General features: G+C 51.0%; 2 long non-coding RNA genes across 3 annotated transcripts in view; one reads left to right on the top strand and one right to left on the bottom strand.

Moving 5' to 3' along the window:
- Positions 1 to 14,180, bottom strand: part of LOC127484651 (uncharacterized) — a 22,939-nt gene extending 8,759 nt beyond the window's left edge. The window contains exons 1-2 of the long non-coding RNA XR_007911800.2: positions 9,112 to 14,180; positions 6,859 to 6,969 (exon numbers count right to left, since the gene is read on the bottom strand). This is a non-coding gene — a long non-coding RNA (uncharacterized lncRNA). The remainder of the gene's footprint in view (positions 1 to 6,858; positions 6,970 to 9,111) is intronic.
- LOC127484652 (uncharacterized) lies at positions 12,809 to 26,423 on the top strand. Of its 2 annotated transcripts, XR_007911801.2 has the most exons (4): positions 12,809 to 13,395; positions 21,201 to 21,273; positions 21,661 to 21,814; positions 25,637 to 26,423. It is a non-coding gene; the product is annotated as an uncharacterized lncRNA (long non-coding RNA). The 2 variants fall into 2 exon arrangements; XR_007911802.2 differs by lacking the exon at positions 21,201 to 21,273.

The following is a 26,423-nucleotide window of genomic DNA, read 5'->3' as shown; positions in this document are numbered from 1 at the left end:
TAGCAAGGACCCAGGTGGTGTCGGTGCTGCTGGGATCTGGGAGCTGTGCTGGGCCTCGGGTGGGAGAAGGTGAGGTTTGCAGCCTTCGTGAGCGACTCTCAGGGTGGAGCGCGAGCTCTGGGTTGACGCGTTGTGGATTAGGGAGGAGCGTTTGGCCTTGTGGGAAAGCTGCGCAGCTAAGATGCCTGCACCCACGTCCAAGTGCCCGGATCTGAGTTCTGGCTCTAGCTCCTGACTCCAGCCTCCCCCGTATGCGATGATGAGGCTCCTGCCACCTGCGCGGGAGACTTGGGGTGCGTTGCTGGCTCCCGGCTTCACTCAGGCAGCTTTGGGCATCCAGGCAGTGAACCAGCGGATGACAGCACTGTCTCATCTCTTTGAGTCTCAGATTTAGTTCATTAAAATAAGAGTTGTGGACTCAAAGTTTTCAATGAGACAACACTGGTAACTGGTTAACCACAGCGTTTGGCAGTGCGTGAGTACCTCATAAACACTTATCACCATCTTTAAAATAGGAAGTACTAATTATAGTGCAATTGGAGTCCATGTGAAAGGAAAATCGGCAGGTTGATAGGCTATAGAATAAAATAGTAGCAGGGGCCGGCACCGTGGTTGATCCTCCACCTGCAGCACCAGCATCCCATATGGGCACCAGTTCTAGTCCCGGCTGCCCCCTTCCAATCCAGCTCTCTGCTATGGCCTGGGAAAGTAGTAGAAGTTGGCCCAAGTGCTTGGACCCCTGCACCCACGTGGGAGACCCGGAAGAAGCTCCTGGCTCTGGGCTTCAGATCGGTGCAGGTCTGACCATTGCAGTCATTTGGAAAGTGAACCTTTCTCTCTGTCTCTTCCTCTCATTGTCCGTAACTCTACCTCTCAAAAAAATGAATAAAAAAATCTTAAAAAAAAAAAAAAAGTGGAATACTTTGGCTATTGGGATTTCCTATTGTCTGCCTAGCTCAGGCATCCCTGGCCCACAGAAATAATTGGTACATGCTTATTGGATGGAAGGAAAGATATACTTGAAGTCTGGGTAAATGGATAGGAAGTGGAGATTTGAGTTTATGGTAATTATCCAAAAGGAATTAATTATGAAATCCATAAATTATTTTAATTAATTAGTTTATTTATTACTTTTTTCTACAGGCAGAGTTAGACAGTGAGAGAGAGAGAGACAGAGAGAAAGGTCTTCCTTCTGTTGGTTCACTCCCCAAATGGCTGCTATGGCCAGACCTGCGCCGATTTGAAGCCAGGAGCCAGGTGCTTCCTCCTGGTCTCCCATGCGGGTGCAGGGCCCAAGCACTTGGGCCATTCTCCACTGCACTCCCTGGCCACAGCAGAGAGCTGGACTGGAAGAGGAGCAACCGGGACAGACTCCAGCGCCCCAACTGGGACTAGAACCCGGTGTGCCAATGCGGCAGGTGGAGGATTAGCCTAGCGAGCTGCGGCGCTGGCCTAGATTTATTTATTTACAGCGAGGGAGATCTTCCCCTGGTTCACGCTCCCAGTAGCCACACAGCCAGGGCTGGGCCGGGCCAAAGCCAGGAGCCTGGAACTTCATCCGGGTCTCCCACATGAATGCCGGGGCCCAAGCACTTAGGCCATCTTCTGCTGCTTTCCCAGGTACGTTACCAGGGAGCTGGACGGGAAGCAGAGAGCCAGGACTTGAACCAGCGCTGATATGGGATGCTGGCATTGCAGGTGGCGGCTTAACCCGCTATGTCACGCCAGCCCCTCTGAATTCTTGAAGGTGAGAACTCCCAGGTTCTGGGTAACCTTACTCAGTTGGCTTGTTTATTCTATATAAATGGTCACTCCCACTACTTGGGTTGTTGGGAGACGTGCTTGAACATGTCTGTGGAAGCCCTTGGTTAATTGTAAAGCGTGAATCAAGGAGTCGCTGTTTCCACGCTGCCTGCTGGACTGCAGCTGTGGCCGCTTCAGCGACGAGACTGGGTGTGAACGTGTGACCCCGGGCTCTGATCCGATGAGTTCCCCTTGCAGGCTGACTCTCATCTACCAGAAGGACCTCTGGGCTTCGCAGAGCTGTCTGCTTCGTGGAGTTTGTGCCTCTGGGGATGGCCTGCCCACAGGTGGGAGAGCAACAAGGGTACCTGAGATAGGCCCACCTTGGTGAGCAGACGGGAGGCTTGTATGGGCCCGTGAGCCGCGCTGGCAAGCCAGACCCTCCCATCTCCCCCTCCACCCTCTCCTCAGTCTAATGCATCTCATGTATTGTTAATGCTGCTTCTGCTGGCTCATTTGCAGACAACCTGAATAAAACATCAGAGCTGCGGCCCAGGAGGGGTGGTGCCCTCTGTCTCCCACTCCTGCCTCTGCCACTGGCCTTCATCCTGCCCTTGGCTCACTCCCTTTCTCCCTCCATTGCTCTGATGAACAGTCTTCACCCAGCTGGCTTGTCTGGAAACAGCCTGCCAGGACTCCTGGGCTCCTGCTGGCACTGGGAGGAGAGCAACTCCTCCAGCTCCAGCATTTGGTGTTTTGTTTTCTTTTCCTAGATGGAGGAAACGGCACCAGTTTTTTCCCACGATCTTAGAAAGCCAGTCTAGGAAGACGTGGCTGCTTCGCTCGGCCCAGGGAACCGCCTCAGCCCATGGCAGGAGGGCCAGGGCTGACCTAGAGCATGTCAGGAAACTCGAGTGTAGCCTTGTAGGGTGCACGGTCCCATCGCTGCTGCTGTTGCTGCTGGGGCCACAGATGGGGCTGGAGAGGCAAACCTTTGCAAAACCCTAAGATAAGGCAGAGGAGGGAAGCACAGACACATAGTAGGTGAGACTCTCAGTCCACACACACAGTGGCACAGGAGATATGAGGGTGCTTCGAAAGGTTCGTGGTGGGGCTGGTGCTGTGGCTCAGCGGGTTAAAGCCCTGGCCTGCGGTGCTGGCATCCCATATGGGCACCGGTTCGAGTCATGGCTGCTTCACTTACTATCCAACTCCTGCTAATACACCTGGGGAAGCAGTAGAAGATGGCTCGAGTGCTTGGGCACCTGCACCCACATGGGAGACCTGGAGGAAGTTCCTGGCTCCTGGCTTCAGCCTGGCTCTGTCTTGGCTGTTGCAGCCATCTAGGGAGCGAACCAGTGGATGGAAGATCTCTATTTTTCCTTCTCTCCCTTTCTAACTCTGCCTTTCAAATAAATACATCTTTAAAAAATTAATTAAATTAAAAATAAAGGTTTGTAGTGAAATGGAATGAACAGTATGAGTTTATTCTGATTCAAAAGAGTAGTTTTGGTGCCAAACATTTTTCCTCCTGTGTGGAAAACGTGTGTTATGAAAAACTATGCACTATTCTCAGAAAGAATTTTGCACCACAATAAACTCAGAATTTTCACTCCATTTTCCAGGAACCTCTTGAAGTTCCCACACTTAGTTTCTTTTCTTTTCCTCTGTAAGTTTAACCTCATTGCCATCCTGATTCTTACAGCAACCGGTGTCTTGTGTTTCTTCCAGGTACGTCCCTAGGATACTATAATTTAGACTGGCCAATTTTTTAAAAATTTGCTAAGTGTTTAAAATACCTTTAAGTTACGAATTCTAGCCAGACTCCCTGTCACTCTTAAACACCTGCTGTCTGAAGGGCCCGAGTCCTTAACCTGTGAGGTTTCCCACAGTCAGATTTTGCTGATTGCATATTTTTTTTATTTTTTTTGACAGGCAGAGTGGACAGTGAGAGAGAGACAGAGAGAGAAAGGTCTTCCTTTGCCGCTGGTTCACCCTCCAATGGCCGCCGCTGCAGCCGGCGCACCGCGCTGATCCTGGCAGGAGCCAGGAGCCAGGTGCTTTTCCTGGTCTCCCCTGGGGTGCAGGGCCCAAGCACCTGGGCCATCCTCCACTGCACTCCCTGGCCATAGCAGAGAGCTGGCCTGGAAGAGGGGCAACCGGGACAGAATCCGGCGCCCCAACCGGGACTAGAACCCGGTGTGCCGGCGCCGCAAGGTGGAGGATTAGCCTAGTGAGCCACGGCGCCGGCTCGCTGATTGCATATTTAAGGAACAGTTCACCACGTTCCTCTGAGCTCTCCATTTTCTTGCAAATTGGTAGCTGGATCCAAAGGGCTGCTTAGACTTAGATCTGGCCGCTTTGGCAGGATTATAGCTGTGTGTTTTTCATCAGGAGGCAAATAATGTCTGCAGGTCTCTGTGACATGAGCAGCTCCCGAAGTTCAGTGCCAAGATCCATTCACTCACTAGGGGCTGCGTCATGGCCATGTTCTAATTCCACCATTTCTTGTTCATTGATTGGCCAGAAATGCTTTCCTAAAAGACATTTGCTCTCTTTGACAGTTTTTTTCACCCAGTGGTACAGTTCCCAAAGGAAAGGCGGGGCCTATGTTTGATTCTTGTCTTTGTTTTTCAGTTTTCAAGGTCATGAGCATGTGCCTCCCCTCCACCCGGAGATGGCCAGTTACTTTATTCAAGTGTTAGGAACCTGTGGATTTAAACAGATGTGATAGATTAAATTAAATTTATAGGGTGGGCATTTGGTCTAGTAATTGAAAGTGCCCACATCCCACATTGGAGTACCTGGGTTAAATCCCCAGCCTCGGCTCCTGACTCCAGTTTCCTGCTAACGCAAATGCTGGCGTGGTGGCCGAGACACTGGTTCAGGTGATTGGGTTCCCGCTACCCACACGGGAGACCTGGATTGAACTCCTGGCTCCTGGGTTTGATCCCAGTCAGGGGCTACTGCAGGCATTTGGGGAACGAACTCAGCAAGTGGTAGCTGTCTCTCTTTTTCTGCCTCCCAAATTAAAAAATAATAATAATAATGCATTTGTAGAATTTGGATCCTTATTGAAATATAAGTGTTTCTGTCTTTGGCAGTGGGAATAGTTCTTGATAGCATTCTGGACTGATGAGATGCTCCTGACTCCTCTCCTGCCCCAGTCCTGAAACCAGCTGCCTCTCCTAGAAGCCCTGATACATTTTAGTGGGAGGTGATGTTCTAAGACCATGTCTGTGCAAAGGATGCTGTGGATGGGACTGGTGCTGTGGCGCAGTGGGTTAACGCCCTGGCCTGAAGCGCCGGCATCCCATATGGGTGCCAGTTCTAGCCCCGGCTGCTCCACTTCCCATCCAGCTCTCTGCTATGGCCTGGGAAAGCAGTAGAAGATGGCCCAAGTGCTTGGGCCCCTGAACCCATGTGGGAGACTGGAAGAAGCTCCTGGCTCCTGGCTTCGAATCGACGCAGCTCCGGCCATTGCTGCCATCTGGGGAGTGAACCAGCGGATGGAAGACCTCTCTCTGTCTACTGTATTTCAAATAAATAAAATAAATCTTTAAAAAAAAAGGACGCTGGTGGCTATTCTGCTGTGAGGTGAGCCACTGTTTTCAGTCCTTGCAGTTGGACAGAGCTAAGGAGCTGGGAGGGGAGAAACTGCACACAGCCAGTTCTGCTATCGCACCTGCTTTGCAAATGTTAATTTGTTCGAACACAATCAGTGTATTAGGGAGCAAGCAGAGCACAAAGCAAATTGTGTGTTTGGCTGTGGGTGATTTTCTGCCAGCGAACTAACAAGGGCAGGAATAAAACTGCACGAGGCTGAATGAAGCCGTGTGAGAATCCCCAGAACAGCAAGGAAGCCACACGTAGCCTTTTGCAAAATCAAAGAGAAAGCACAATCCATAGCCCGCAACCTTAAACAGAAATCGCCTGATCCTGCAGAAGTGGCACTTTCTTTTGTACTGCTGTGAGTGACTGGTTTGGTGATTTCAGACATCATTATGATTTCCGGAGTTTTCAGCTGTCAGAGAAACTGCAAGTATAGATGAGAAAGCGGCGAAAGAATTTCCAGCAGTGACACAAAAGTTAACTGAAGAAGGCCAGACAGGAGGCAGAATTTTCCATTTTAATGAGACGAGTACCTGCTACCAATGCATGCCTCAAAGGGCCGCCTCCATCTCAAGGCAGAAAAACACGGTCCAGATTTGCGGCTTCGGAAGATTGACAATGCTGTGTCCGAGTTCAGGTGCGCCTCCTTCCACCGTGTCACAGTAGCCCATGCAAAAGCTCTAGCAGTGCCCACTCCCATACGCTGGCTTCCCGCCTCTTTCAAGGTCAAGTAGCACGTCTATATAGTATTTATGTATTTCGGAGCCAGTTAGCTTGTATGGAGTGACCATTTTTTTAAGATTCCCATGCTTTTTAGAACTGGCCGCTGGTGAAGCTTTTGAGTGCTGTGCCCTTACCCCTAGTTTTACCATCATTCTGGTGATTTGTATTGTACAATTTTGTCCTGGGGTGATTTTTAGGAGTACAGGTGTCAGATCCCAGCAGAACCCAGCACACACGCATAGACACCCCCTGAGTTCATACTTACACTTCCAGTTCAGTCTTGGGACTGTAAGGTTTGCGCCTAATCTCATCTGGGGGACACCTTTTCCTCCTTTCTTCCATGCCCACAACCTTGGTTCTCCAGGTAATAACAGAATCTGCTTTAGCTACCCTTTGCTGTATCCCACCGCATGGACACGGTAACTTCGGGATGACCGCGCTGCTACCACAATCTGTGCAAATACCCAGAAGTCTCTCGGAGGGGCTCCCTGACTGCTCACCTTCAGGAGCTCCAGGGGTAAGGGAAAGGCTGCTGCTGCTGGGACCCCCGCAGGCCTCATCACCGACCACTGCACCCTCAACCAGTGAGTCTGCGTGATGGTTAATTCCACGTATGTCTCAACTTGACAGGGCTGATGGGTACCCAAAGAGCTGGGGTGATATCCCAGGCTGTGTGTGCGACAGCGTTTCTCAAGGAGAGTCGCATTTGCGTCAGTATACCCGGTGAAGAGCGCCCCTCTCCAACGTGGGCAGCTGTCACGCAGTCTGTCGGGGGCTCACCTGAATAGACAAAAAAGTGGAGAAAGGGTGAATTCTCTCTTCCTGAGTGAGGAGATCCATTTTCCACTTCCGCTGGCCACTGGAGTTCCTGAGTCTCAGGTCTTTTACATTCTTAAATTAAAAAAAAAAAAAAGATCTATTAATTTATTTTGCAAGTCAGAGTTACAGAGAGAGGGAGAGAGGGAAGAAGAGGAGAAAGAGAGAGCTCTTTCATCTGCTGGTTCACTTCCCAGATGGCCATAATGGCCAGCGCAGGGCTCGGCTGGTGCCAGGAGCCAGGAGCTTCATCCAGGTCTCCCACACGGGTGGCAGAGGCCCAAACATTTGGACCAGTAGGGAGTTGGATTGGAAGTGGAACAGCCGGGACTTGAACCAGTGCCCATTATGAGATGCTGGCATTGCGGGCAGAGGCTTTACCTGCTCCACCACGAGGCCAGCCCCTACGTTCTCAACCTAACGCCAGTAGTCCCTATTGTTCCAGGACCTTTGGCCTTGGATTGGTAGTTGCGGCATCATCTCTCCTGGGTTTACAGCTTGCAGATGGCTCATTGTGTGATTCTTCAGCTCCATAATTGCATGAGCCAATGTTCCTAATAAGTATTTATCTATCACCTACCTACCTATCTATTATCGATCTATCTATCTAGGGGCTGGCGCCATGGCTCACTTGGTTAATCCTCTGCCTGCGGCGCCGGCATCCCATATGGGCACCAGATTCTAGTCCCAGTTCTCCTCTTCCAGTCCATCTCTCTGCTGTGGCCCGGGAGTGCAGTGGAGGATGGCCCAGGTCCTTGGGCCCTGCACCCGCATGGGAGACCAGGAGAAGCACCTGGCTCCTGGCTTCGGATCAGCGCAGCTCCGGCCGTAGCAGCCATTTTGGGGGGTGAACCAACGGAAGGAAGACTTTTCTCTCTGTCTCTCTCTTACTGTCTGTAACTCTACCTGTCAAATAAAAAAATAAAAATAAAAAAAATCACCTACCTATCTGTCTATTATCTATCTATCTATCTAATCTATTGGTTCTGTTTCTCCAGAGAACCCTGGCTAACACAATCGGATAAAATCCCCCCTGGGTTCTGCTTCTCCTGGTGTCCCCCTGTGCGTCCCCCTGTGCATCCCACTTGTGTGCTACTGCATCTGTCAGCTCCCCGTCCCTCTCTCAGCTGCCTGCGGCACACGTGCTGCTCTCTTGTAGACCTTGGAGTCACCGGTGGTTTCCCCATCTGATTACGTTTGGGGGTTTGTGGGGATGCTGTGCCGCTGCACTTTGTTGAAAATGCTGTGTGGATTTTTGGCGTTTTGTTATTTAGTTGCTCTTGAGAGCGGCTTGTTTATCTGAGAATTCTGGGAGCTTTTAAAACCGTGCCGCTGTCACTGCTGTCTTCCCAGAACCCTTTCTTAATAATCATTTTTACAGTTCCTTGTCTTTGATATATGAACATTGACATTTTATACTGTGATTTAAATTTTTATTAGCCAAATCTGCTTGATCTTTCCCCATTGTTGTTTTATTTTAAAGATTTATTTATTCATTTGACAGTCAGAGTTACACAGATAGAGAGAGAGAGGTCTTCCATTCGCTGGTTCACTCCCCAAATGACCACAATGGCTGGGGCTGTGTCGATCCAAAGCCAGGAGCCAGGAGCCAGGAGCTTCTTCTGGGTCTCCCACATGGATGCAGGGGCCCAAGCACTTGGGCCACTTTCCACTGCCTTCCCAGGCCACAGCAGAGAGCTGGATCGGAAGTGGAGCAGCCAGGACTCAAACTGGCAAACACATAGGATGCCAGCACAGCAGACGGCGGCTTTACCCACTGTGCCACAGTGCCAGCGCCTCCCCATTGCTTTTATGTTTAAAAAATCCTTTAGCATATGGATATCAGATAAAAAAAAAAAACCTTCTACAATTCTTCAAAATTTAAAGTTTCATTTTCCTTTTATTCCTCTCTTATCTGTCTCGTCCATTTGAAAACTATTATTATTTTGTAAAATGCTGTGGGAAGAATATCCAAGTTAATGCTTTGTTTCTTCAAATACTAATTCTCGCAAAACCCATTTATTGGATTTATAATTTCTCTTTTAATATAGACCAATTATAAACATCAAAGCTTACATCTAGGTTATCTCGTCCTTATATGGCTGTTCGTTTTTGAAGTTGTACCACAATGCTTTTTATTTATTTTAGCCTCAGGCTTATTTTAATATCTAGGACACTATTTCTCTGTATAAAAGGGAGAAGTTTGGTTGTTTTTACCTGCATTATTTCTTAATGACTTGCAACAGAGAGGAATTCCAAAGTCGATATTTTGGGTGGTCCTTTGGTCCCCTGTTTTCTTATTGAAAATGTACCCACGTCTGCTTCTTTGACCTCTTCCAAATGGTGTGGAGCGGCCCGGGAGGTGCTGTCCATGGCCCTAACTCAGGACACTGTGCTCACAACTGTGCACACACGTTTGAGGGAGATTCAGGATCTGTCGTCGGATCTGATCGGCAGGATGACAGCAGAGCCATTGGCGAATACATCTGGAAATCAGGATTTGGCAGGCAAATACGACTTCTCGTGGCGGAAGACTTAGCCTTCCCAGCGGTGGGTCAGGTATCCGTAGGTCCGAGAGGGCGAGGAAGGCGCACCGCGGCCAACGGGAACCCAGCACCAGTATGTTCAGAGCAAGTGCAACCACTAACATTCATTTGCAAGATAGATGGTTGACGCTGGGACTAATGGAATTGCAGGCAGCTCAAATCCATAATTTTGACCTCTCAAGGTTGCTGAAAGCAACTGGCACGCACAGCCATACGTCAGCCATTGCGGTCCACCACTTGTGCATCTTAAAGTTGTTTTTCCCACACATGGCTTTCAACCCTGACCTCGAGAGGTGAGGCTGAAAGCCCATCAAGGCCTTCTCTCATCTTCCTGAGACAAAAAAAAAAAAAAAAAAAAAAAACCACACACACACACAAATTTAACGTGTCCAAAAACTGGACTGCGATTACTCTCATCTTGTAACTAAGTGTGGAAAAACACTCTGGAGTATCCTGTAGAACAGCCTAGAGCCTCAGCTGAGGTCCAGCAGACCGTGTTTGATGTGCAGGCTGTGGTCAGAAGGGCTGGAAGGAGCCAAGCAGCGACACTCAGCCTGCAGGGCGATGCAGAGACACTAAATGGGAACAGGCAGCGCGCGTCTGCCGGCAGCGCATCCTCCAATGATCCTGGCCCATGAACCCTTTGCTGCTTGCAGTGGTCAGAACCTTCAACACACCTGCAAGGATCCAGGGTCACTGAGTCCATCGGCTCATTCAAATGCAGAGCCCCAAGCATTCTAGATGCCCTGGGAGGCCTTCAGCGACCCCGGAGGGGGAAAAGGACTTGCCCAGGAGACTTGTCTGCTGCACAGGAGCCAGGAGCTGCCAGGTCGTTGCTGTCAAAGCTCAGCTACAGGCACGGGCTTTGCAAACTTGCCCTTTTACCGACGGGCCAAAGGAGGCCAACGATATGGGAAGACTGCATGCATGGATCAGGAAGGGGTGTTCTGGAAATTCTCCTGGTAAGCAAAGCGCCAGACTGGCACGACCAGGGCTTCCACATGGCCCCTTTCATGCTCTCCTAGGGGATGCAGTCCCACGCACAGAGCAGTTAAATGGTGCATTTTAATTACCCAAAGGCAAGAAGAGGGAATGAGCTTAGAGGACTGCCATGAGACCCTACGTAAAAACCAATACATTGCCTAGTACATGAATTAATTCGTACTTAAATAATAGAAGCGCCTGTCCATTAGAAGACAACACCACCAATTACTTGCTGTGCAAACGGCTGCTTTGGCTAGCATTAATAATACCAGCTACCGATTTTCTGTAATCCTCGGCTGCAGCTTTCCTTGGATGAACAGCTGAGCGGGGTTAAAATGCGAAGTCAAGTTCCCATTCACACCCATCAGAGGGCCAGGGCTTGGCTTCCCTCTCCTACGGGTCCCTCAGGGCTCCGGCTTCACAGCCCCTGTTCTCCCACTGCCAGAGAAGCCTAAGTGAATCCGTCCCTTAGCATCTGCCCCTTAAGTCTAAAAAGAGCTTTGATATTCAAAGCAAACATCCAAGAAAATTCTCCAGACGACATTTTCTGCCTCTGAGCCTGGCTGGCTCCATGAATTCAGTCCAGCTCGGCTGGCCAGCCAGGCAGGAGACTCCAGGAAGGCAGACAGGTCATCAGGGGCCTTGGGCTTGTGGTGGAGGAGGCCTGAGTTCAGGCCCCTTCTCTTCAGTGATCTCTGTGTGGGACGTGGGTCAGGCTCCTTAAGCCACTTGCAAGTTCATTGTCCTGGTTGCACCAGGTAGACTGGGCTCTGCACCATCTAACTTCACATGGAAGCCAACAGGCACTAGGGCTCCTCCGCTCAACAGGTGACGGATGTGCAAACACCCTGCTGGCCTTCTGTCACCCGCAAGAAGCTGTCCTTAAGTCTCTGTGTGGTGGGGGCCCCAGGAACCCAAGAGTGGGGCTGGGGTGTCCCTCAGCCCCTCGTCGCCTCGGAAAGACCGGCACAAGGTCAGGCTCTGCCACGGGGACAGCGCTGGGCTCTTGGGTGCCCTCGCAGCGTGTCAGCACCATCCTCGCCTGTGACGTGGATGTTCTCATTTGGTCCTCTCCTCTGTGAAGTGAGCTGTGTGTGCCTGCTCTTTCCATAGCAAGACACTGAGACGTGGAACGGTTAAGATCACAGAGCTGCCAAAGGACAAGGCCAGAATGTCAACCCAGGGCGACTCCGAACCACCTCGCTAACCTGTCAGTCCCATACCTGTCATTCTTAGAGTGGGTTCAGCCTGGACCTGCCTTCTTTCTTGTCTCGGTAATCCAGATCCAACTACCTGGGAGGCAGTCTCACGTCCAAGAGGCCTCCTAAGCACAAGCCAGCTCAGATTACACCTCCTCCAGGAAGCCCTCTACAATACACTCACAGCACCCTGGACGCATCCTGTCCTGGCTCTCAACTCAATGACCCCATGAGCCTGGGAGCTTCTGGAGGACAAGGCTCATTCATTGTTGGGTCCTCATCCTCAGCCACAGTCAGCCTCCAGTAAGGAAAATGCTGGCATGACAAATAAACCTCCTTCACTGCCTTCTCTTTTTTACATACACAACGACCGGCAGCTTTAAGCCTCCCCAAGTCCTGGATGCCTCTCCTGGATTCCTGGGCTGATAATCGCTCATGTTCCACACCTGTCCCCATGGATGACTGCAGGCGGCAGGGACAGGAGAGACTAACCATCCCCAGCTAATACTCTTGGATGTGACCTTTCTGGTGCTTTTTACCCAATGCCCTCTGCACCTTTTCCCCCAGGACACGTGATATGCTTGCCCAGACCCTTCCTGGAGGGGGCTGGGTAGAGTAGGCATCAGGTAGGGTCCGTGCGAGCTTGAGACCCTCAGACCTGCTCAGCTACATCCCCCATCCCCTGCGAGCTACCCCCACCCAGCTAACCACACCCCCGATCTCAAAGGTGACGGCAATAAAACGGGGGCCCACAGGCAGAACGCCCATACGCTTCGGCTGATCTGCCTCTGTAATCCATGCTGCAAGGTGGGACAGAAATAACTTTATGAACTATCTGCGCTGTGATTTCTTGATTTCAAAGTAATCCTGTCGTGGGGAAGTGTCAGTTCCAATTGAGGAGGAAAAAACTTCGGGTGCTTGGCGTTCCCCACCCTGACCAAGCCTGGGCTGACATGACGATTGTGGGCTCCCGACCAGCTGTGTGTGTGTGCACAGGTGCAAGCCTTGCACTCAGGGGCTCTTGTTCCCACCCCTCCCCCAGTCCCCTCCCTGCCCACGTGGAAGGGGCACTGGTATAAGAGAACTTCAAAAAGTTCATAGGAGGGGCCAATGCTGTGGCGCAGAGGGTTAATACCCTGACCTGAAGCGCCGGCATCCCATATGGGCACCGGTTCGAGACCCAGTTGCTCCTCTTCTGATCCAGCTCTCTGCTATGTGAGGGCATGATTCTTAGAATTGTGGCAACCTTCTTGCCACCATGAGGGGAGACTTGGAGACCTCCTAAGAAAGGCAGAGCAGAAAGGTGGCAAGAGGCTGAGTCTTTGCTGTCCCTGAGTCTCTGCTCCTCCTGCTGGGACCACCTACCTCTGAGCTTTCCATGGCAGGAAAGAATCAATTGTCTCAATTGTCTCCATTGCCGATGCCACCGTTGCTGGGGCTTGGGCTCAGGCTCGGGGCTACAGTGGACTTGGTATCTCCACCAAGAGAGAGAAAACCCCAGTGGCACAAAAGGTTCAGCCCGAGCGCAGCCAGGATGGAGTTCTAAACGTTTCCTGTAGCCCTTGGGAAACCAGGACCCGCCCACCCCAGTTGGGGTTTCATGCCACTTCCCCGTCCTCGTCTTCCCTTGCTCACGCCAACGGGAGGGTCCCGCGGGGGTCTCTCACGTCCTTCGGAGCGGTGGTGCGTGTGGTCCGTGAGCATCCAGCCAGGTGGCAGGGTGGAGGGTGTGCTCCGGAAATGTCGGCTTTTCCCTCCACCCGCAGCCTCAGGTAAGGAGTCGTCCACTGGACGCGCACAAACCAGTGCCACCCGACTCCCTGGTGCGGGACGACAGACAGACATCTCCTCCGTCTTCTTCCCCAGTCCGTCTGAGGAAGGCAGATGTTGAACCAAAAGACAACAGCTAACGAGGCAGCAAGGCTTACGAGAGTGTGATGGGCGGGAACAGGACACTACGGGAGGATAACAAACTGCGCTTCAACCGCCTTTGTCCGCCATCAGCCCTGGGTTCCTGCTTAGCGAAGAAAAGCCGGTGCGGAACAAGGCCCTGGCCCGAGGCCGTGCGGGCCCCTGGCAGCCCTCTCCTGTGTTCAGAGGGAGAGCGATGCGGCACGGGGAGGGGAGCAGCACCAGCACAGCTCAGCAGGTCTGTCCCCACCTTTCTCCCCGGCCCGGCTTCTTTCCTGGAACCTCCGGAGATTCTCAAACTCGGAAAACACAAAGCCAATGGGAGGCTGTGGCGGCTAAGGATGGCCCGGGCGCGGTCACAGGTGGAGGAGGACGCATCACAGGGCTTGGAGCGGGAACAGAGGCACATTCAGGGCTGTTACAGTGCCGTCCAAGGCAAGGGAAACTTCAGTATCTGTTTATCATCTGTCTGTCTGTCCGTCTGTCTGTCTGTCCCCTGCAGGGGGAGAGAAACATAATATTTAGATGCCTCAGGTAGACAAAGTGGTCGGCCACGTTAAATGAGTTCTCTCCGCTTCGGAAGCGAGCGTCAGTTAATGACGTCATTGGAGGGTCGAGGAAGGAGCCTCACAGCCAGTGTGGAAGAATGCCCTTGGCAATGGCTGAGCCAAGTGTGTGCGTCCCAAGGGAGGTGCAGCGGGGAGATCGCGGCTGCAAAAGAAAAAGACAGTTTCTGCTTTGTTTTTTAAAAGATGTTATTGATTTGTTTGACAGATAGAATTAGAGAGAGAGAGAGAGAGAGAGAGAGAAAGGTCTTCCTTCCGTTAGTTCCCCCTGCCCCCAAATGGCCGCTGTCTGCGCTGATCCGAAGCCAGGAGTCAGGTGCTTCCTCCTGGTCTCCCATGCAGGTGCAGGGCCCAAGCACTTGAGCCATCCTCCACTGCACTCCCGGGCTACAGCAGAGAGCTGGACAGGAAGAGGAGCAGCCGGGACAGAACCTGGTGCCCATATGGGATGCTGGCACTGCAGGCGGAGGATTAACCAAGTGAGCCACGGCGCTGGTCTCCCTTTTATTTGTAAGCAAGCACACATGCAGCGTGAGTTTGCCCTTGAAAACTGTGAAACTTCCACAAACGTGTGCAGCTCATGTATTGATGTAAAAATCGTTTCCTGGAAGCCGGATGTGCGCCAGGAGCTGCTGTTGGAATGCGTGTGCTTTCCTGTCTCATCTGCTTGAAGGCTGTCAGGAATTCCCCCATTTTATTTGACTCCAAATGTTGAGGCGCTCTGAGAAAGCGCTTGTTGGCGTTCCCTGTGACCCCTCATCCTCAGAGTGGATTTTAATGGGTCTTTCCATCTGAGCTCAGTGAGACCCAGTGCTGGTATGTGTGTCTCCCCAGTAATGCTGTGGCGTTCCAGGATCCAGGCTTTCTGGAATTTCATTCATCCAAGAAATCCTAGCACAGGCAAGGGGCGGAGGGTGGGGGCCGCTGGGACACCAGGGTGCAGATGGCAGTCAAGCAGACAGCTCCATGGGAGCTGACAATCAACCGGAATTCACTGATCAGTTCTCAACATTCAACAGTTTGAAGCAACTCTTGGAGGCTCACAACCGGAGAACATTAACTTGAAAACCACTGACTCAGGGTAAATCAATTAAGCTTGTGTTTTCTTAGCTCACCCGTTTTGATGATAGCTTTTGCTGGTTAGTCTTCATGAAAATTCAGCCCCTACGTTTATCGTCAAGAAGTTAATAGGTTCTATTTTTATAACTTTTTTTTTATCCTGACACGTAATTCTTTATGTTCATAGATCAATATTAGGGGAAATTTCTTTGCCAAGTAATGATCTGTGCAGTCATAATAAAAAGGAAGCATTTCAAAGATTTTCAGAGCCAAAAAAAAAAATCATTGCGGATTCAAGTGGTTCTATTACCGTGTTGTCCAAATGTCCCACCAAATTTATTAGCCCTTTTTTCAGCTCTTCCAGGATTGAGAATGAACCTCTTGGTAACGGAGGCCAGAAAATGAGCTGTTGAATTTTCGAATCCGAATGCATCTGAGATACCATGTAATCCGATTCATGCATTGAGGAGTCGAAGAGAGGGACGCCAAGCTGGTGACAGCGTCTGCCCACTCAAAATCTTCTAGGGCATGGACAGTGAATTCATAAATCACACACAGGATGTTTGAACCTTTCAGCCAGTCTTAAATCACTCTTCAAGGAAGAATGAGGCCAAAAGAAGTCAATTTGCTCCCGCCCATGCAGTCATTCCAGAATTAAGAATGGAACTCAAGTCTCCCTGACCTCAATCCAGGACTAATTTCCATGTAACCAGAAGCACCTGTAAAGTGGGGCGTCTGCCTCCCTGCGGGTTGTCATCAGGACTAAGCAGGGCAGTCTGCAGGATGGCATTCCGCTGCCCTGGACTTTGTTTACAGCAGGTAACTTGCCTCCTCCACAATGGAGATTTTGCAAAGCACCCGAGGCAGGGGTGCAGCTGGACTTCAGAGAGGACTATGACCAGGGAGGGGGGCCGGGCAGGGCTCCCCGGCTCGTCCTCCAGCCATTCGATTCCTTACACCTGTTTGATTCTTCTTTACTGACAGACACATTTCTGGCTTCTTTGGTTCAAGGCTCACGGTCACCCAATGTGTATGGGAGACTGACTCTCGGTTTCTACTGGGCATTCTCCAGAAAGCGACTTGATCTGCCACAGGCCCAGCACGGACTATGTGTGCACTGGAGTGGGGGTGGTGGGACAGCAGTAGGGTTTCCATACATCTGGGAAGTGTCAACGACCGGATACTTCCCCTCCCAGGCAGAAGAGAGCCTCCAGATGATGTGACAGACTCGGCACAAGCCCAGGCTGGCGGGGGAAATCCTGAAGAGTTCCTTTAAGGCTTTGGGAACAGGGACATCCTACCCTGCTGACTTCCCAGCCCACTTCTCCCTCCCACCTCTTTTTCCTCCTGCTAATGCTGGTGAGGGCCAAGGATGTCTCTCTCCTTGGCCCTCTGACCAGTTCTGCTGATATGCAAATCATATGTAAATTGAGGTCTGAGAGATAAGCAGGAACTCAGGAGGTATGGGGCTGGGGGGAGAGAGTCCCAAGCCCAGGAAACCACATGCGCAGAGGTGCTGAGGGAGGAAAGGGGGCTCTTGGGCCTCAGTGGGGCTCATATCATGTGATTATTAGAGGTGGGGAAGAATAAGACTTAGAAATAAGAGGACGGGGCAGGCGCTGCGGTGCAGTGGGCTAAGCTGCTGCTGAGATGTCCACACCCCATATCAGGTGCTTGGGTTTGAGTCCCAGCTTAGGACCCAGTTCCGTTCCTGCCACTGTGCCCCTTGGGAGGCAGCAGATGACGGCTCAAGTACTTGGGTCCCTGTGACCCACATGGGAAGTCCTGGTTCCCAGCTTCAGCCTGGCCCAGGCATTTGGGGAGTGTATGAATGGGTGGAAAAGCTCTGTCTCTCTGTCTCTGCCTCTCTCTCTCTCTCACCTTCTCTCTCTCTCTCCTCCTCCTGTTCCTCTGCCTTAGAAATAAATGAACACTTGAAAAAATAAAGAGGACTGGACAAATAGCTCAAGAGGTGAGCTATAACTACAAGAGTGCACACATGAGAATTTTATGAGAAGCTGTCTTCACATCAGCAGGACTCAAACAGGCACCCATATGGGATGCTGGCATCACGGGCAGTGGTTTAACCTGGTGCACAACAATGCTGGCCCCAGCTCCTCCTTCACTCAGTTTAACCTTGACCTTGTCAAGGGGCCAGTGCTGTGATGCTGTAGGTTAAGTCTCAGCCTGTGATCCCTGTGGGATGCTGGTTTGAGTCCCGACTGTTCCACTTCCCATCCAGCTCCCTGCTAATGCACCTGGGAAAGCAGTGGAAGATGGTCCAAATGCCTGGGCCCCTGAACCCCTGTGGGAGACCCAGCAGAAGCTCCTGGCTCCTGGCTTCAGATTGGCCCAACTCTGGTCATCGCAACCATTTGGAGAGTGAAACAACAGATAGAAGACCTCTCTCTCTGTCTCTCCCTTTCTCTGTCTGTAACTCTGCTTTCTCAGATAAATAAATTAAAGAAAAAAAAAAAAAAAGAGTGGAGGAGATTGGTTATGAAACCACACCAGAGTGAGCATACTATAGCTCCTGGATCAAACCTGGCCTGCCACCTGTGTTTATAAGTAAAGTTTCACTGGAAGACAGTCATGGTCATAACCACTGGTTGACCTATTGTCTATTGTTGTTTTACTGCATGAGCAAATGACCCATAAGCCTATAAAATTTACCATCTGGCTTATTTATAGGAAAAGGTTGCCAACCCTTGGACTACTATACTTAAAATTATTATGTGAATATTTTTCCCTAAAAATCTAGGAATAAGGGGCCGGCACTGTGGTACAGTAGGTTAATTCTCCACCTGTGGCACTGGCATCCCATATGGGCGTCAGTTCAAGTCCTGGCTACTCCACTTCCTATCCAGCTTTCTGCTATGGCCTGGGAAAGCAGCAGAAAATGGCCCAAGTCCTTGGGCCCCTGCACCCACGTGGGAGACCCAGAGGGAGCTCCTGGCTCCTGGCTTCAGATTGGTGCAGCTCTGGCCGTTGCGGCCATCTGGGGAGTGAACCAGCAGATGGAAGACTCTCTCTCTCTCTCTCTCTCTCTCTCTGCCTCTCTGTGACTCTGCTGATTCAAATAAATAAGTAAATCTTTAGGAATAGAAACAACCAAAAGAATGCACAGCCTTTAAAATTTTGTGGAAAAGTAGAATTAAAAGATAAATTTATTTTAGTGAAAAAAAATTGAAAATCCATGCATAGAAGGATCTTCAATAAGTACATGGAAAGTGTATATTGTGAAAAATTATGTGGATTTCAAAGGTTTTTGTACAAAAGTAAGCTTTCCTTAATTCCATTTTCCCACAGACTCTGAAGTACCCTTGTACAAGACTAGGGAATTTTCTTTATTTATGAAAAGGCTCCCATACTTTAAGAAAAGGAAAGAAACAACCGAAAAGACATCGATTTAATTGATCTATTCTCCTATTTTAGTTTTTACTTATTTTCATTTTACTTAAAGACAAAGGCAGAGAGAGAGAGGCAGAGAGGGGGAGAGAGAGAGAGGGAGAGAGGGAGAGAGAGAGAGAGGAATCTTCCCCCACCCACTGGTTTACTCTTGCAACGCCTGCAGGAGCCAGCTCTCTCTATCTCTTAGGATGCCCGCGTCCCCATCAGAGTATCTAGGCTTGTGTGCTAACCGCACTCCTGGTTCCAGCTTCCTGCTAATACACACTTGGAGACGCAGCAGGTGACGGCTCAGGTACTTGGGTCCCTGCCACCCGTGTTGAGACCTGGATTGAGTTCCTGGCTCCTGCAGACGTTGCAAGAATAAACCAGTGGATGGGGGAAGATTCCTTTTCTCTCTCTGTGTGTGTGTGTGTGTGTGTGTGTGTGCCTTTCAAAAAATATCAGTATTTCCTTATTTGGGAGGTACAGGAGTTAACAGCACACAGGCTTGCCCTTTGGATGGCCAGAGTTGCCTGTTTCACCAAAACCCACCTCCTTGCACCTGTACAGGTACAAAGAGGAGGAGGGAGTGTCCTCAGGGTCTGTGTACTGGCCTGGGGCAGCCATGGACAAGCTGGGCAAGGGTGAACCCTCACACATCTGCTCCACTGCTCCCTTGGCTCTGCTTCCCCGACAGGGGTGACAGGGTCTGGACAGATAACTGCAAGTGCCCTGAGCACCAGCCGTGTGAATGCAGCCACAGAGCCTGCATTCAGCACGTGCCGCACGTCCCTTCTTATCTGCCACTGTCAGCAGCCCGACAGCAGCTGGAAGTGTTTAATCCGCTGTCTTTAGTCTCTCCCATTTCCTCGAGGTGCCGGAAAGAATTAGAAAAACTCCCAAAGAGGCCTGGCCGACCAGCGGGAGGCGAGGCCACTTGTCAGAGCGTCTGCCCCTGTGTCTTCTGTTCTCTGAACGACAGGTTGCAGGCTGGAGTCTGGGGGTGCACGAATCCCTTCGAGGGCCATCTGAGCAGAAGGCTTGCGAGCCCCGCCACGCAGCCCACAGCCATTGTCCCTGGCCACCTGCTCCTCCACACCAGGAACACGGTGGCTCTAGATATTTGCCCCAAGCCCCAAATAGCCCCAGCCCTTTGGAATCCCCAAGATGCTCACTTGGCCCTCTCAGTCCATGGTCTTCTATTTTACGTATTTTAGCAGGAAGCCCCAGATTGTGGGTCGGAGGGCATTTATTTGAGGCTGAGCTACTCCCCTGCCCTAAACCATCTTTCTAGAACTGTCACAGCAGGTGCTGACTCCCTGTTCCCTCGGAGAGCGTCTGCCACCTTGATTCTCTTTACGGTTGCTCCCTACCTGCCCCAGCACTGCCCCCCTCCCCGTTCTGAGATTGGAGCAGCCCTTTGCCCACAAGGAGGCTTGAGACGCAATTGGAGCCCTGAGCTGGCTGTCACCCTATTTCCCCCGGGGACTTTGAAATGTGTTCGCAAAAAGGACCACTATAGAAGTTGGCCCTTCTCAGTCTAACGGACAAAAACCAGCCCTTCCCGAGGTCTCATGATCCTTCCTCCTCAACACAGGTGTGGTTGGAGCACTTGGTGTAACATCAGGCTTCTCCAGAGGTCAAGTCCACTGACGGAGATGTAGGCAGTGCATACCCGTAGAACTAGACCCCACCCCGCCCCCTACCCTCTTGTACTCTCCTAGTTGGCTCTCAAACTCCCAACACTTCCTTTCCCATCTTCGCTCAAACAGAGGAGCTGATTCTAATTCTCTGGGCAAACTGAAGCGACCAGAGAGTGTCCACAGTTGCTCACTGCTGCGTCTGCTCCCCACGCACTTTGCCTCTGTATACATTAGCTTAGATAAATATCCATTTTCTTGTCTTTTCAAGGACACTCTTCCAGCAATTTATCTTCCTCTCTCCTACATCATCAATTTTCTCTCTCTACTGAGTCATTCCCATGAGCATACAAGCATGCAGCTATTTGTCTCCAATGAAAGTAAAAATGTAATAAAGCAAAACACAGAGAGGCTTTCTCTCAATTCCCCTCCCCCCACCGGCTCCCCATCCCATCTCTGTGCTCCCCGTGGTAGCAAAACTCCCTGAAAGAGACATAGGTCCTCCCCTGCCATCCCTCCTCACTCTTCTAACACCACTCTGTGAAAATCACCAATGGCCCTGCGTTCATCCGAGGAGAACCCGTGGTCTCCGCCTTCCTTGACCTACCGTCATGTGGCGTGGTCCATCCTTCCTGCTCCTGCACGCCGCTCCTCCAGCTTCCCAGGACCCCCTGCTCTGCTGGTTTTAGTCCCACTCCAAAGAACGCTTCTCCTTAGCCTCCTCTGACTCTTCCTCGTCTCCCCTTCCTTCCAGTGCTGCAATGGCCTGGGCGCGTTCTGGGATTTCTCCCCATCTCTGACTTCCTTTCCTTGCTGATCGCCTCTTGCCCTTGGCTTTGAGGCCACCTGTCTGCCTAGAACCCGTGCCTTGCACTGGATCTCCAGACACACAAATGCCTGTCAGACATCTCCACTTGCATCTCTCTCTTAGTCCATCCATGGTGCTGTAATGAAATGTCTTCGACTGTGTAACTTATAAATAATATAAATTCGTTTCTCATGGTTCGGCAGGCTAAGAAATCCAAGATCAAGGAGCCAGTAGATGCGGTGTCTGATGACGGAAGGCTCACTTTGTGCGCCACAGGTGATGCCCCTTGTTGTGTCCTCACCTGGCAGTGGGGAGGACCTCCGTGTCCACCCATGAGGGCAGAGCCCTGTTATGATTGAGTCACTCCCCGAAGGCCCATCCTCTTGAAACCACCACATTGGGTATTGGTTTCCATCATCATTCTCGGACGCCGACATTCAGAGCATAGCAATGTCGAACCGGCATCTCTGACCTCGCCTGCCTCAAGCAGTCCATCTCCTTTGAGCCTCCCCCCTCTCCCCCCCAGCAGCCCTGTGCTTCCCAGTCAGAGTTCTCTCCACTTTCCTGGATACTCCTTCCCAAACTTTGGAGACACATTAACGTCCGTGTTTCTCTCATGCTTTTTTACGTAACCTTCAAGGTGATGCTTTATTCTGTCTTCAGATACGCTCAGAACTGGACCATTTCCACTGCAACCACCCTGACCTGAACCACCAGCATCTCTCAACTGGGTCACCATGACAACCTGCCGACCTTAAGTTCTTCCTGCTTCTATACTTTCTCCTGCTTCTAGAGGAATCTTTCATCTTTTTAAAAGGTAAATCCGATTGGCTTTGCTCAAAACCCTACAAGGGTCCCTGTGGTAGACAGAAGAAAAAAAAAACTCAAAAATGTTCATGTCCTAATCTTTGGAATCTGTGTTACTTTTTAAAAAAAGATTTATTTTATTTACTTGAAAGACAGAGTTACAGAGAGAGGTAGAGACAGAGAGAGAGAGAGAGATCTTCCATTCCATTGATAAACTCCCCAAACGGCCGCAAAAGCCAGAGCTGAGCTGATCCGAAGCCAGGAGCCAGGAGCCAGGAGCCAGGAGCTTACTCCAGGTCTCCCAATCAGGTGCAGGGGCCCAAGGACTTAGGCCATCTTCCACTGCTTTCTCAGGCCATGGATTGGAAATGGAGCAGCTGGGACTCGAACTGGTGCCCATATGGGATGCTGGCACTGCAGGCTGGGGCTTTAACTGCTGCGCCACAGTGCCAGCCCCTCCTGCGTTACTTTTTATGGTAAAAAAGAGGGGGTTCTTTGTGGAAGTTATCAAGGATATTGAGATGGGGTGATTATCTTGGGTTATTATTATTAAAATTTAACTTATACAGTTGAGAGGCAGAGAGAGACATAGAGAGAGGGAGAGCTCTCCCGTCCACTCAAATGCCATAGTGGCCAAGGCTGGATTGGGTCAAAGCCAGGGAGCTGGAAACTCTACCAGGTCCCCCACGTGGGTTGCGGGGACCCAACTACTTGAGCCATCACTGCTGCCTCCCAGGGTCTGTGGCAGCAGGAAGCTGGGGTCAGGAGCCAGCGCCAGGTGCAGAACCTACGTCACTCTGATTTGGGCCGTGAGTGGTTTAACCAGCATCTTAACTGCTACGTCAGATGTCTGCCCCTCCCCTGACGTAGTATCGCCATGGTTCCAAAATGCAATCCCACTTATCTTTGTAAGAGGAAGCCAGAGGTGGTTTCTGCAACAGACAGAGGAGGAGAAAGCAGTGTGGCCATGGAGGCAGAGAACGGAGTGACACAGCCACGGACCACTGCAGGCATTGCAGCTGCCACCAGATGCTGGGTCAGGCAAGGAACAGACCTCTCAGGAGCACAGTTCTCCCGACACTTGGATGTGGGGCCAGGCAGCCTGATGTGGGGCTTCTGGCCCCTAGAACTGTGAGAGAGCGAATTTGGTTGTTCTGAGCCACCACGTTCGTTGGTGGTGCTTTGTCACAGCAGCCACAGAAAACTAACGCATTTCCCACGAGAGTAGGAGCATGAGCTGTGCACGGTGCAGCCCCTGTGAGCTCCTGACTCCCCTCGCCCCCTCGCTGGCTCTGGGCACCTTAACCTTCTCCCTGTCTTTATCCTTAATGAGCGTGGCCCCGCCCCTCCCTGCCCCCCAAGGCCTTTGCTGCAGTTCTCCCCTCAACCTGATGCCTGGTTCCTCTCTCACCGTCCTCAGCCCTTGCTTGAGCGCAGTCTCTCCTGACCGCACCACACCTCGACCTGCTCCACCCCTCCCTCCCGCCCCCATCCTCTTTACTGTCATCTTTCCCTAAACACTTGTCTGCTCCTGCCCTGCCGTGTGCTGGACTTCTTATTGTCCCCCTCCCCTGCCAGACCCCAAGGTTCTCAACGGCAGACAGAACCTGTTCTCTCCCGTATCCCAAGCCCCTAGGACAGACCTGGCAATACACACACATTCAGTTAACACAGAGGCTTTCAGAAGGTCATGGAGAGGTAGGTTTCGGCCTAGGGGTTAAGACATGGTTGAGGTGCCCCCATCCCACGTGGGAGTACTGGACTTCACTCCTGAGTCCACCTCACTGCCCACGCCAACTCGGGGGGCAGCTGTGATGGCTCAAGTGTTGGGTTCCTGCCACCCACGTGGGAGACCTGGACTGAGTTCCCAGCCCCCACCTTTAGCTGGTAGAATTAGAGAGGGAGGGAAAGAGCGAGAAAGAGAGAGAGAGAGAGAATCTCCCATCCGCTGGTTAACACCCTAAATGGCTGCAATAGACAGGGCTTGGCCAGGCTGAAGTCAGGAGCCTGGAACTCTTTCTGGGTCTCCCACATGCGTGTCAGGGCCCAAGCACTTAGGTCCATGGTCATCTCTGTACTGACAAAGCAAATATGCACAGGAAGTTCAGGTCAAGGCGGTGAGGAACACCTGGGTAGACTGGCGAAAGCTCACATTCCAAGCTTCTCTGCCTCCTCCAGCTCTCACCTTCTGTGCACATTACTATGCAAGACCCAGACCTGCTGGGCTGGCTGGTGCTGTGGCGTAGCAGGTGAAGCTGCCACCTGCAGTGCCAGCATCCCATAGGGGTTCTGGTTCTAGTCCCGGCTGCTCCACTTCTGATCCAGCTCTCTGCTAATGTGCCTGGGGAAGCAGTAGAAGATGGCCTAAGTGCTTCGGCCCCTGCACCCATGTGGGAGACCTGGAGGGAACTCCTGGCTCCTGGCTTCAGATTGGCCCAGCTCCAGCCATTGTGGCCATTTGGGGAGTGAACCAGTGGTTGGAAGACCACTCTCTGCCTCTGCCTCTGCCTCTCTGTAACTCTGCTTTTCAAATAAATAAATAAATAAAATTTTCTTAAAAAAGACACAAAGCTACAAAAATTTTTAGAGTTATCCCACAGAGTGATTTATGTGGCAGGTAAAATCATTCCAGGCCACAAAAACCAAGTGTTCAAAACACTTAAGTTTTCTCTTTAGCTATCTTTAGTCCCACTCTGAGTAACAGCAGAAAACACAGTGCCACACCTCCATCACGTCCGGGCTCTTTTCTTCCCCACTTTCCCCCGCGGGGGCTCTCGCCCGGGGAACTAACAGGGTGGTGTGGCTCAGAAGCCTGTCCGTGGCGAGGCCTGGCTAAGCTGCCACTTCCTAAAGCATCTGCAATTACAGTCTCGCTGGAGCCATCGAAGGCATCAACATCTGGAGGAATGCCTTTCCCAGCAGGAAGAACCAGATTGCAAAGGGATGAGTTTGCAAAGGGATGAGTTTGGCCTGCCAATGGGCAGAGTGTGGGGGAGGAGGGAGAGCCGCAGCCAGATCAAGCAGGGCCCTGTGGTTGTGGGAAGGAGCTGGGGTTTCATTCTAAGTGTACACAGGTCCCAGGAAGCCACCTCTGCACCTCTGCCGCCATGGCCAATAGGAAGATGTCTATGGAGTTTGCCCTTTTCATGAAAACCAAAAAGAATCCTGGCACGCACCCTGTCTGCCCCCGGGTCCCGATGCTTCTGGTGCTTGTGTTCAACACATATACCCGTCTTGTCAGGAAAACCGGGCAAGGCTTTGGAAACAGGCCAAGCCGATTGGTGGGGGTCCTGTCTAGAGCACTCTCGTGCATCGTCTTTTTTCCGACTCTGTCAACAGGAGCTACCCCAGGAATTCTGATCCTAGAGCATTCGTGTGCTTCTTGCCATAAAATGCAAACTGTGTGCCCTGTGGAAGGCTGGAGATGGTTGGCCCATAGACGCAGGCCAATTTCCTTCCATCTGCATTTATTTCAGCATTCTGGAGAGTTAATACACAGGGACTTCAAAAAGCTTGTGGGAAAATGGAATGAAAAGGTGAATTGACTTCGTTTTGGTGCAAAAAAAAAAAAAACCATGAAATCTCTGCATACATTTTCATAATTCACATTTCTCACAAACTTGTTGGAGCCCCTTCTTATATGGGTGTCTTTCTGAGCCTTCTTTTTGAATTAGTTGTAACATCTAGTTGACTCATTAATAACGAGATGTTCATGTTACATTTGTCTAAGGGTGAAGATTTTACGTTTAGTAAGAAAATATCCCCTGGCAACCCTGCTCTGCTCTCTGTTCTTTCTCCTCTGCCCTCTTTTTCCTGTTTCCCTGTTCTGAAGGATCAGGAGAGCTGGAGGCAGGCAGGACCAGATGGCGTTCTCGCACGTGCACGGAGGGAACAACTGGAGCTGGGCGGAGCGAGGGCAGCCTCGGCTCGCCAATTGCTGATATGTGCCGCACAGAGGTCGGAGGGGAGTGCTGCCCCTGTGGCCTTATGGGGGAAATGTATTGAAGTGCATTTTGGGGGTTGGGATGGGGTCTATTCCCAGGCATGTAAGTGTCCTGCAATGCACAATACAGTTCCCTCCAATGAAGACCGTCCTGCTGCAAGTGCCAGGGCCCCTCCGCCCCCCAGAGAGAAACACAGTACTGGATAAGGCTTGTCTATGGAATGTTGCTCATTGATAGGAGATTTTAAGGACTGCTCCTCAAGAATCCTGCTGGGACCCAGATATTCTACTTATTTATCAAATCGCTAACCCAGATCTAGTTTGATGTCCCCTACCTTGTGGCATGCAAAAACAAAACAAACCAAAAAAACTACTAAAAACCAAAAAACAGCACTTTATGGACTCCAATAAAGGCTCCTCTCAATTGGGAACTGACTTGTGTATATATTGTTTTAAACTCCAGCATCCTCCAGTAAGATTTATATTCTTGTTTTGCTTAAGATTCACATTTTAATGTGGCAATAAAAACAAGTGATATGGTCTCATTGCAAGGGATCCTATTTAGTTAATTATCAAGCCTCATGCTGCAAATCACTCTTTGGGTTTCTTGTCTGCCTCTCCTCACATGAGTTACAGGAGCCTGGGGTATGTGGGAAAGAGCAGAGCTGGGGCTAGA

This window comes from Oryctolagus cuniculus, chromosome 20, assembly GCF_964237555.1.
Source record: "Oryctolagus cuniculus chromosome 20, mOryCun1.1, whole genome shotgun sequence".
Taxonomy (NCBI): domain Eukaryota; kingdom Metazoa; phylum Chordata; class Mammalia; order Lagomorpha; family Leporidae; genus Oryctolagus; species Oryctolagus cuniculus.
The sequence above is the reverse complement of the archived record's forward strand: the minus strand, read 5'-3'. Positions and strand labels throughout refer to the sequence as shown.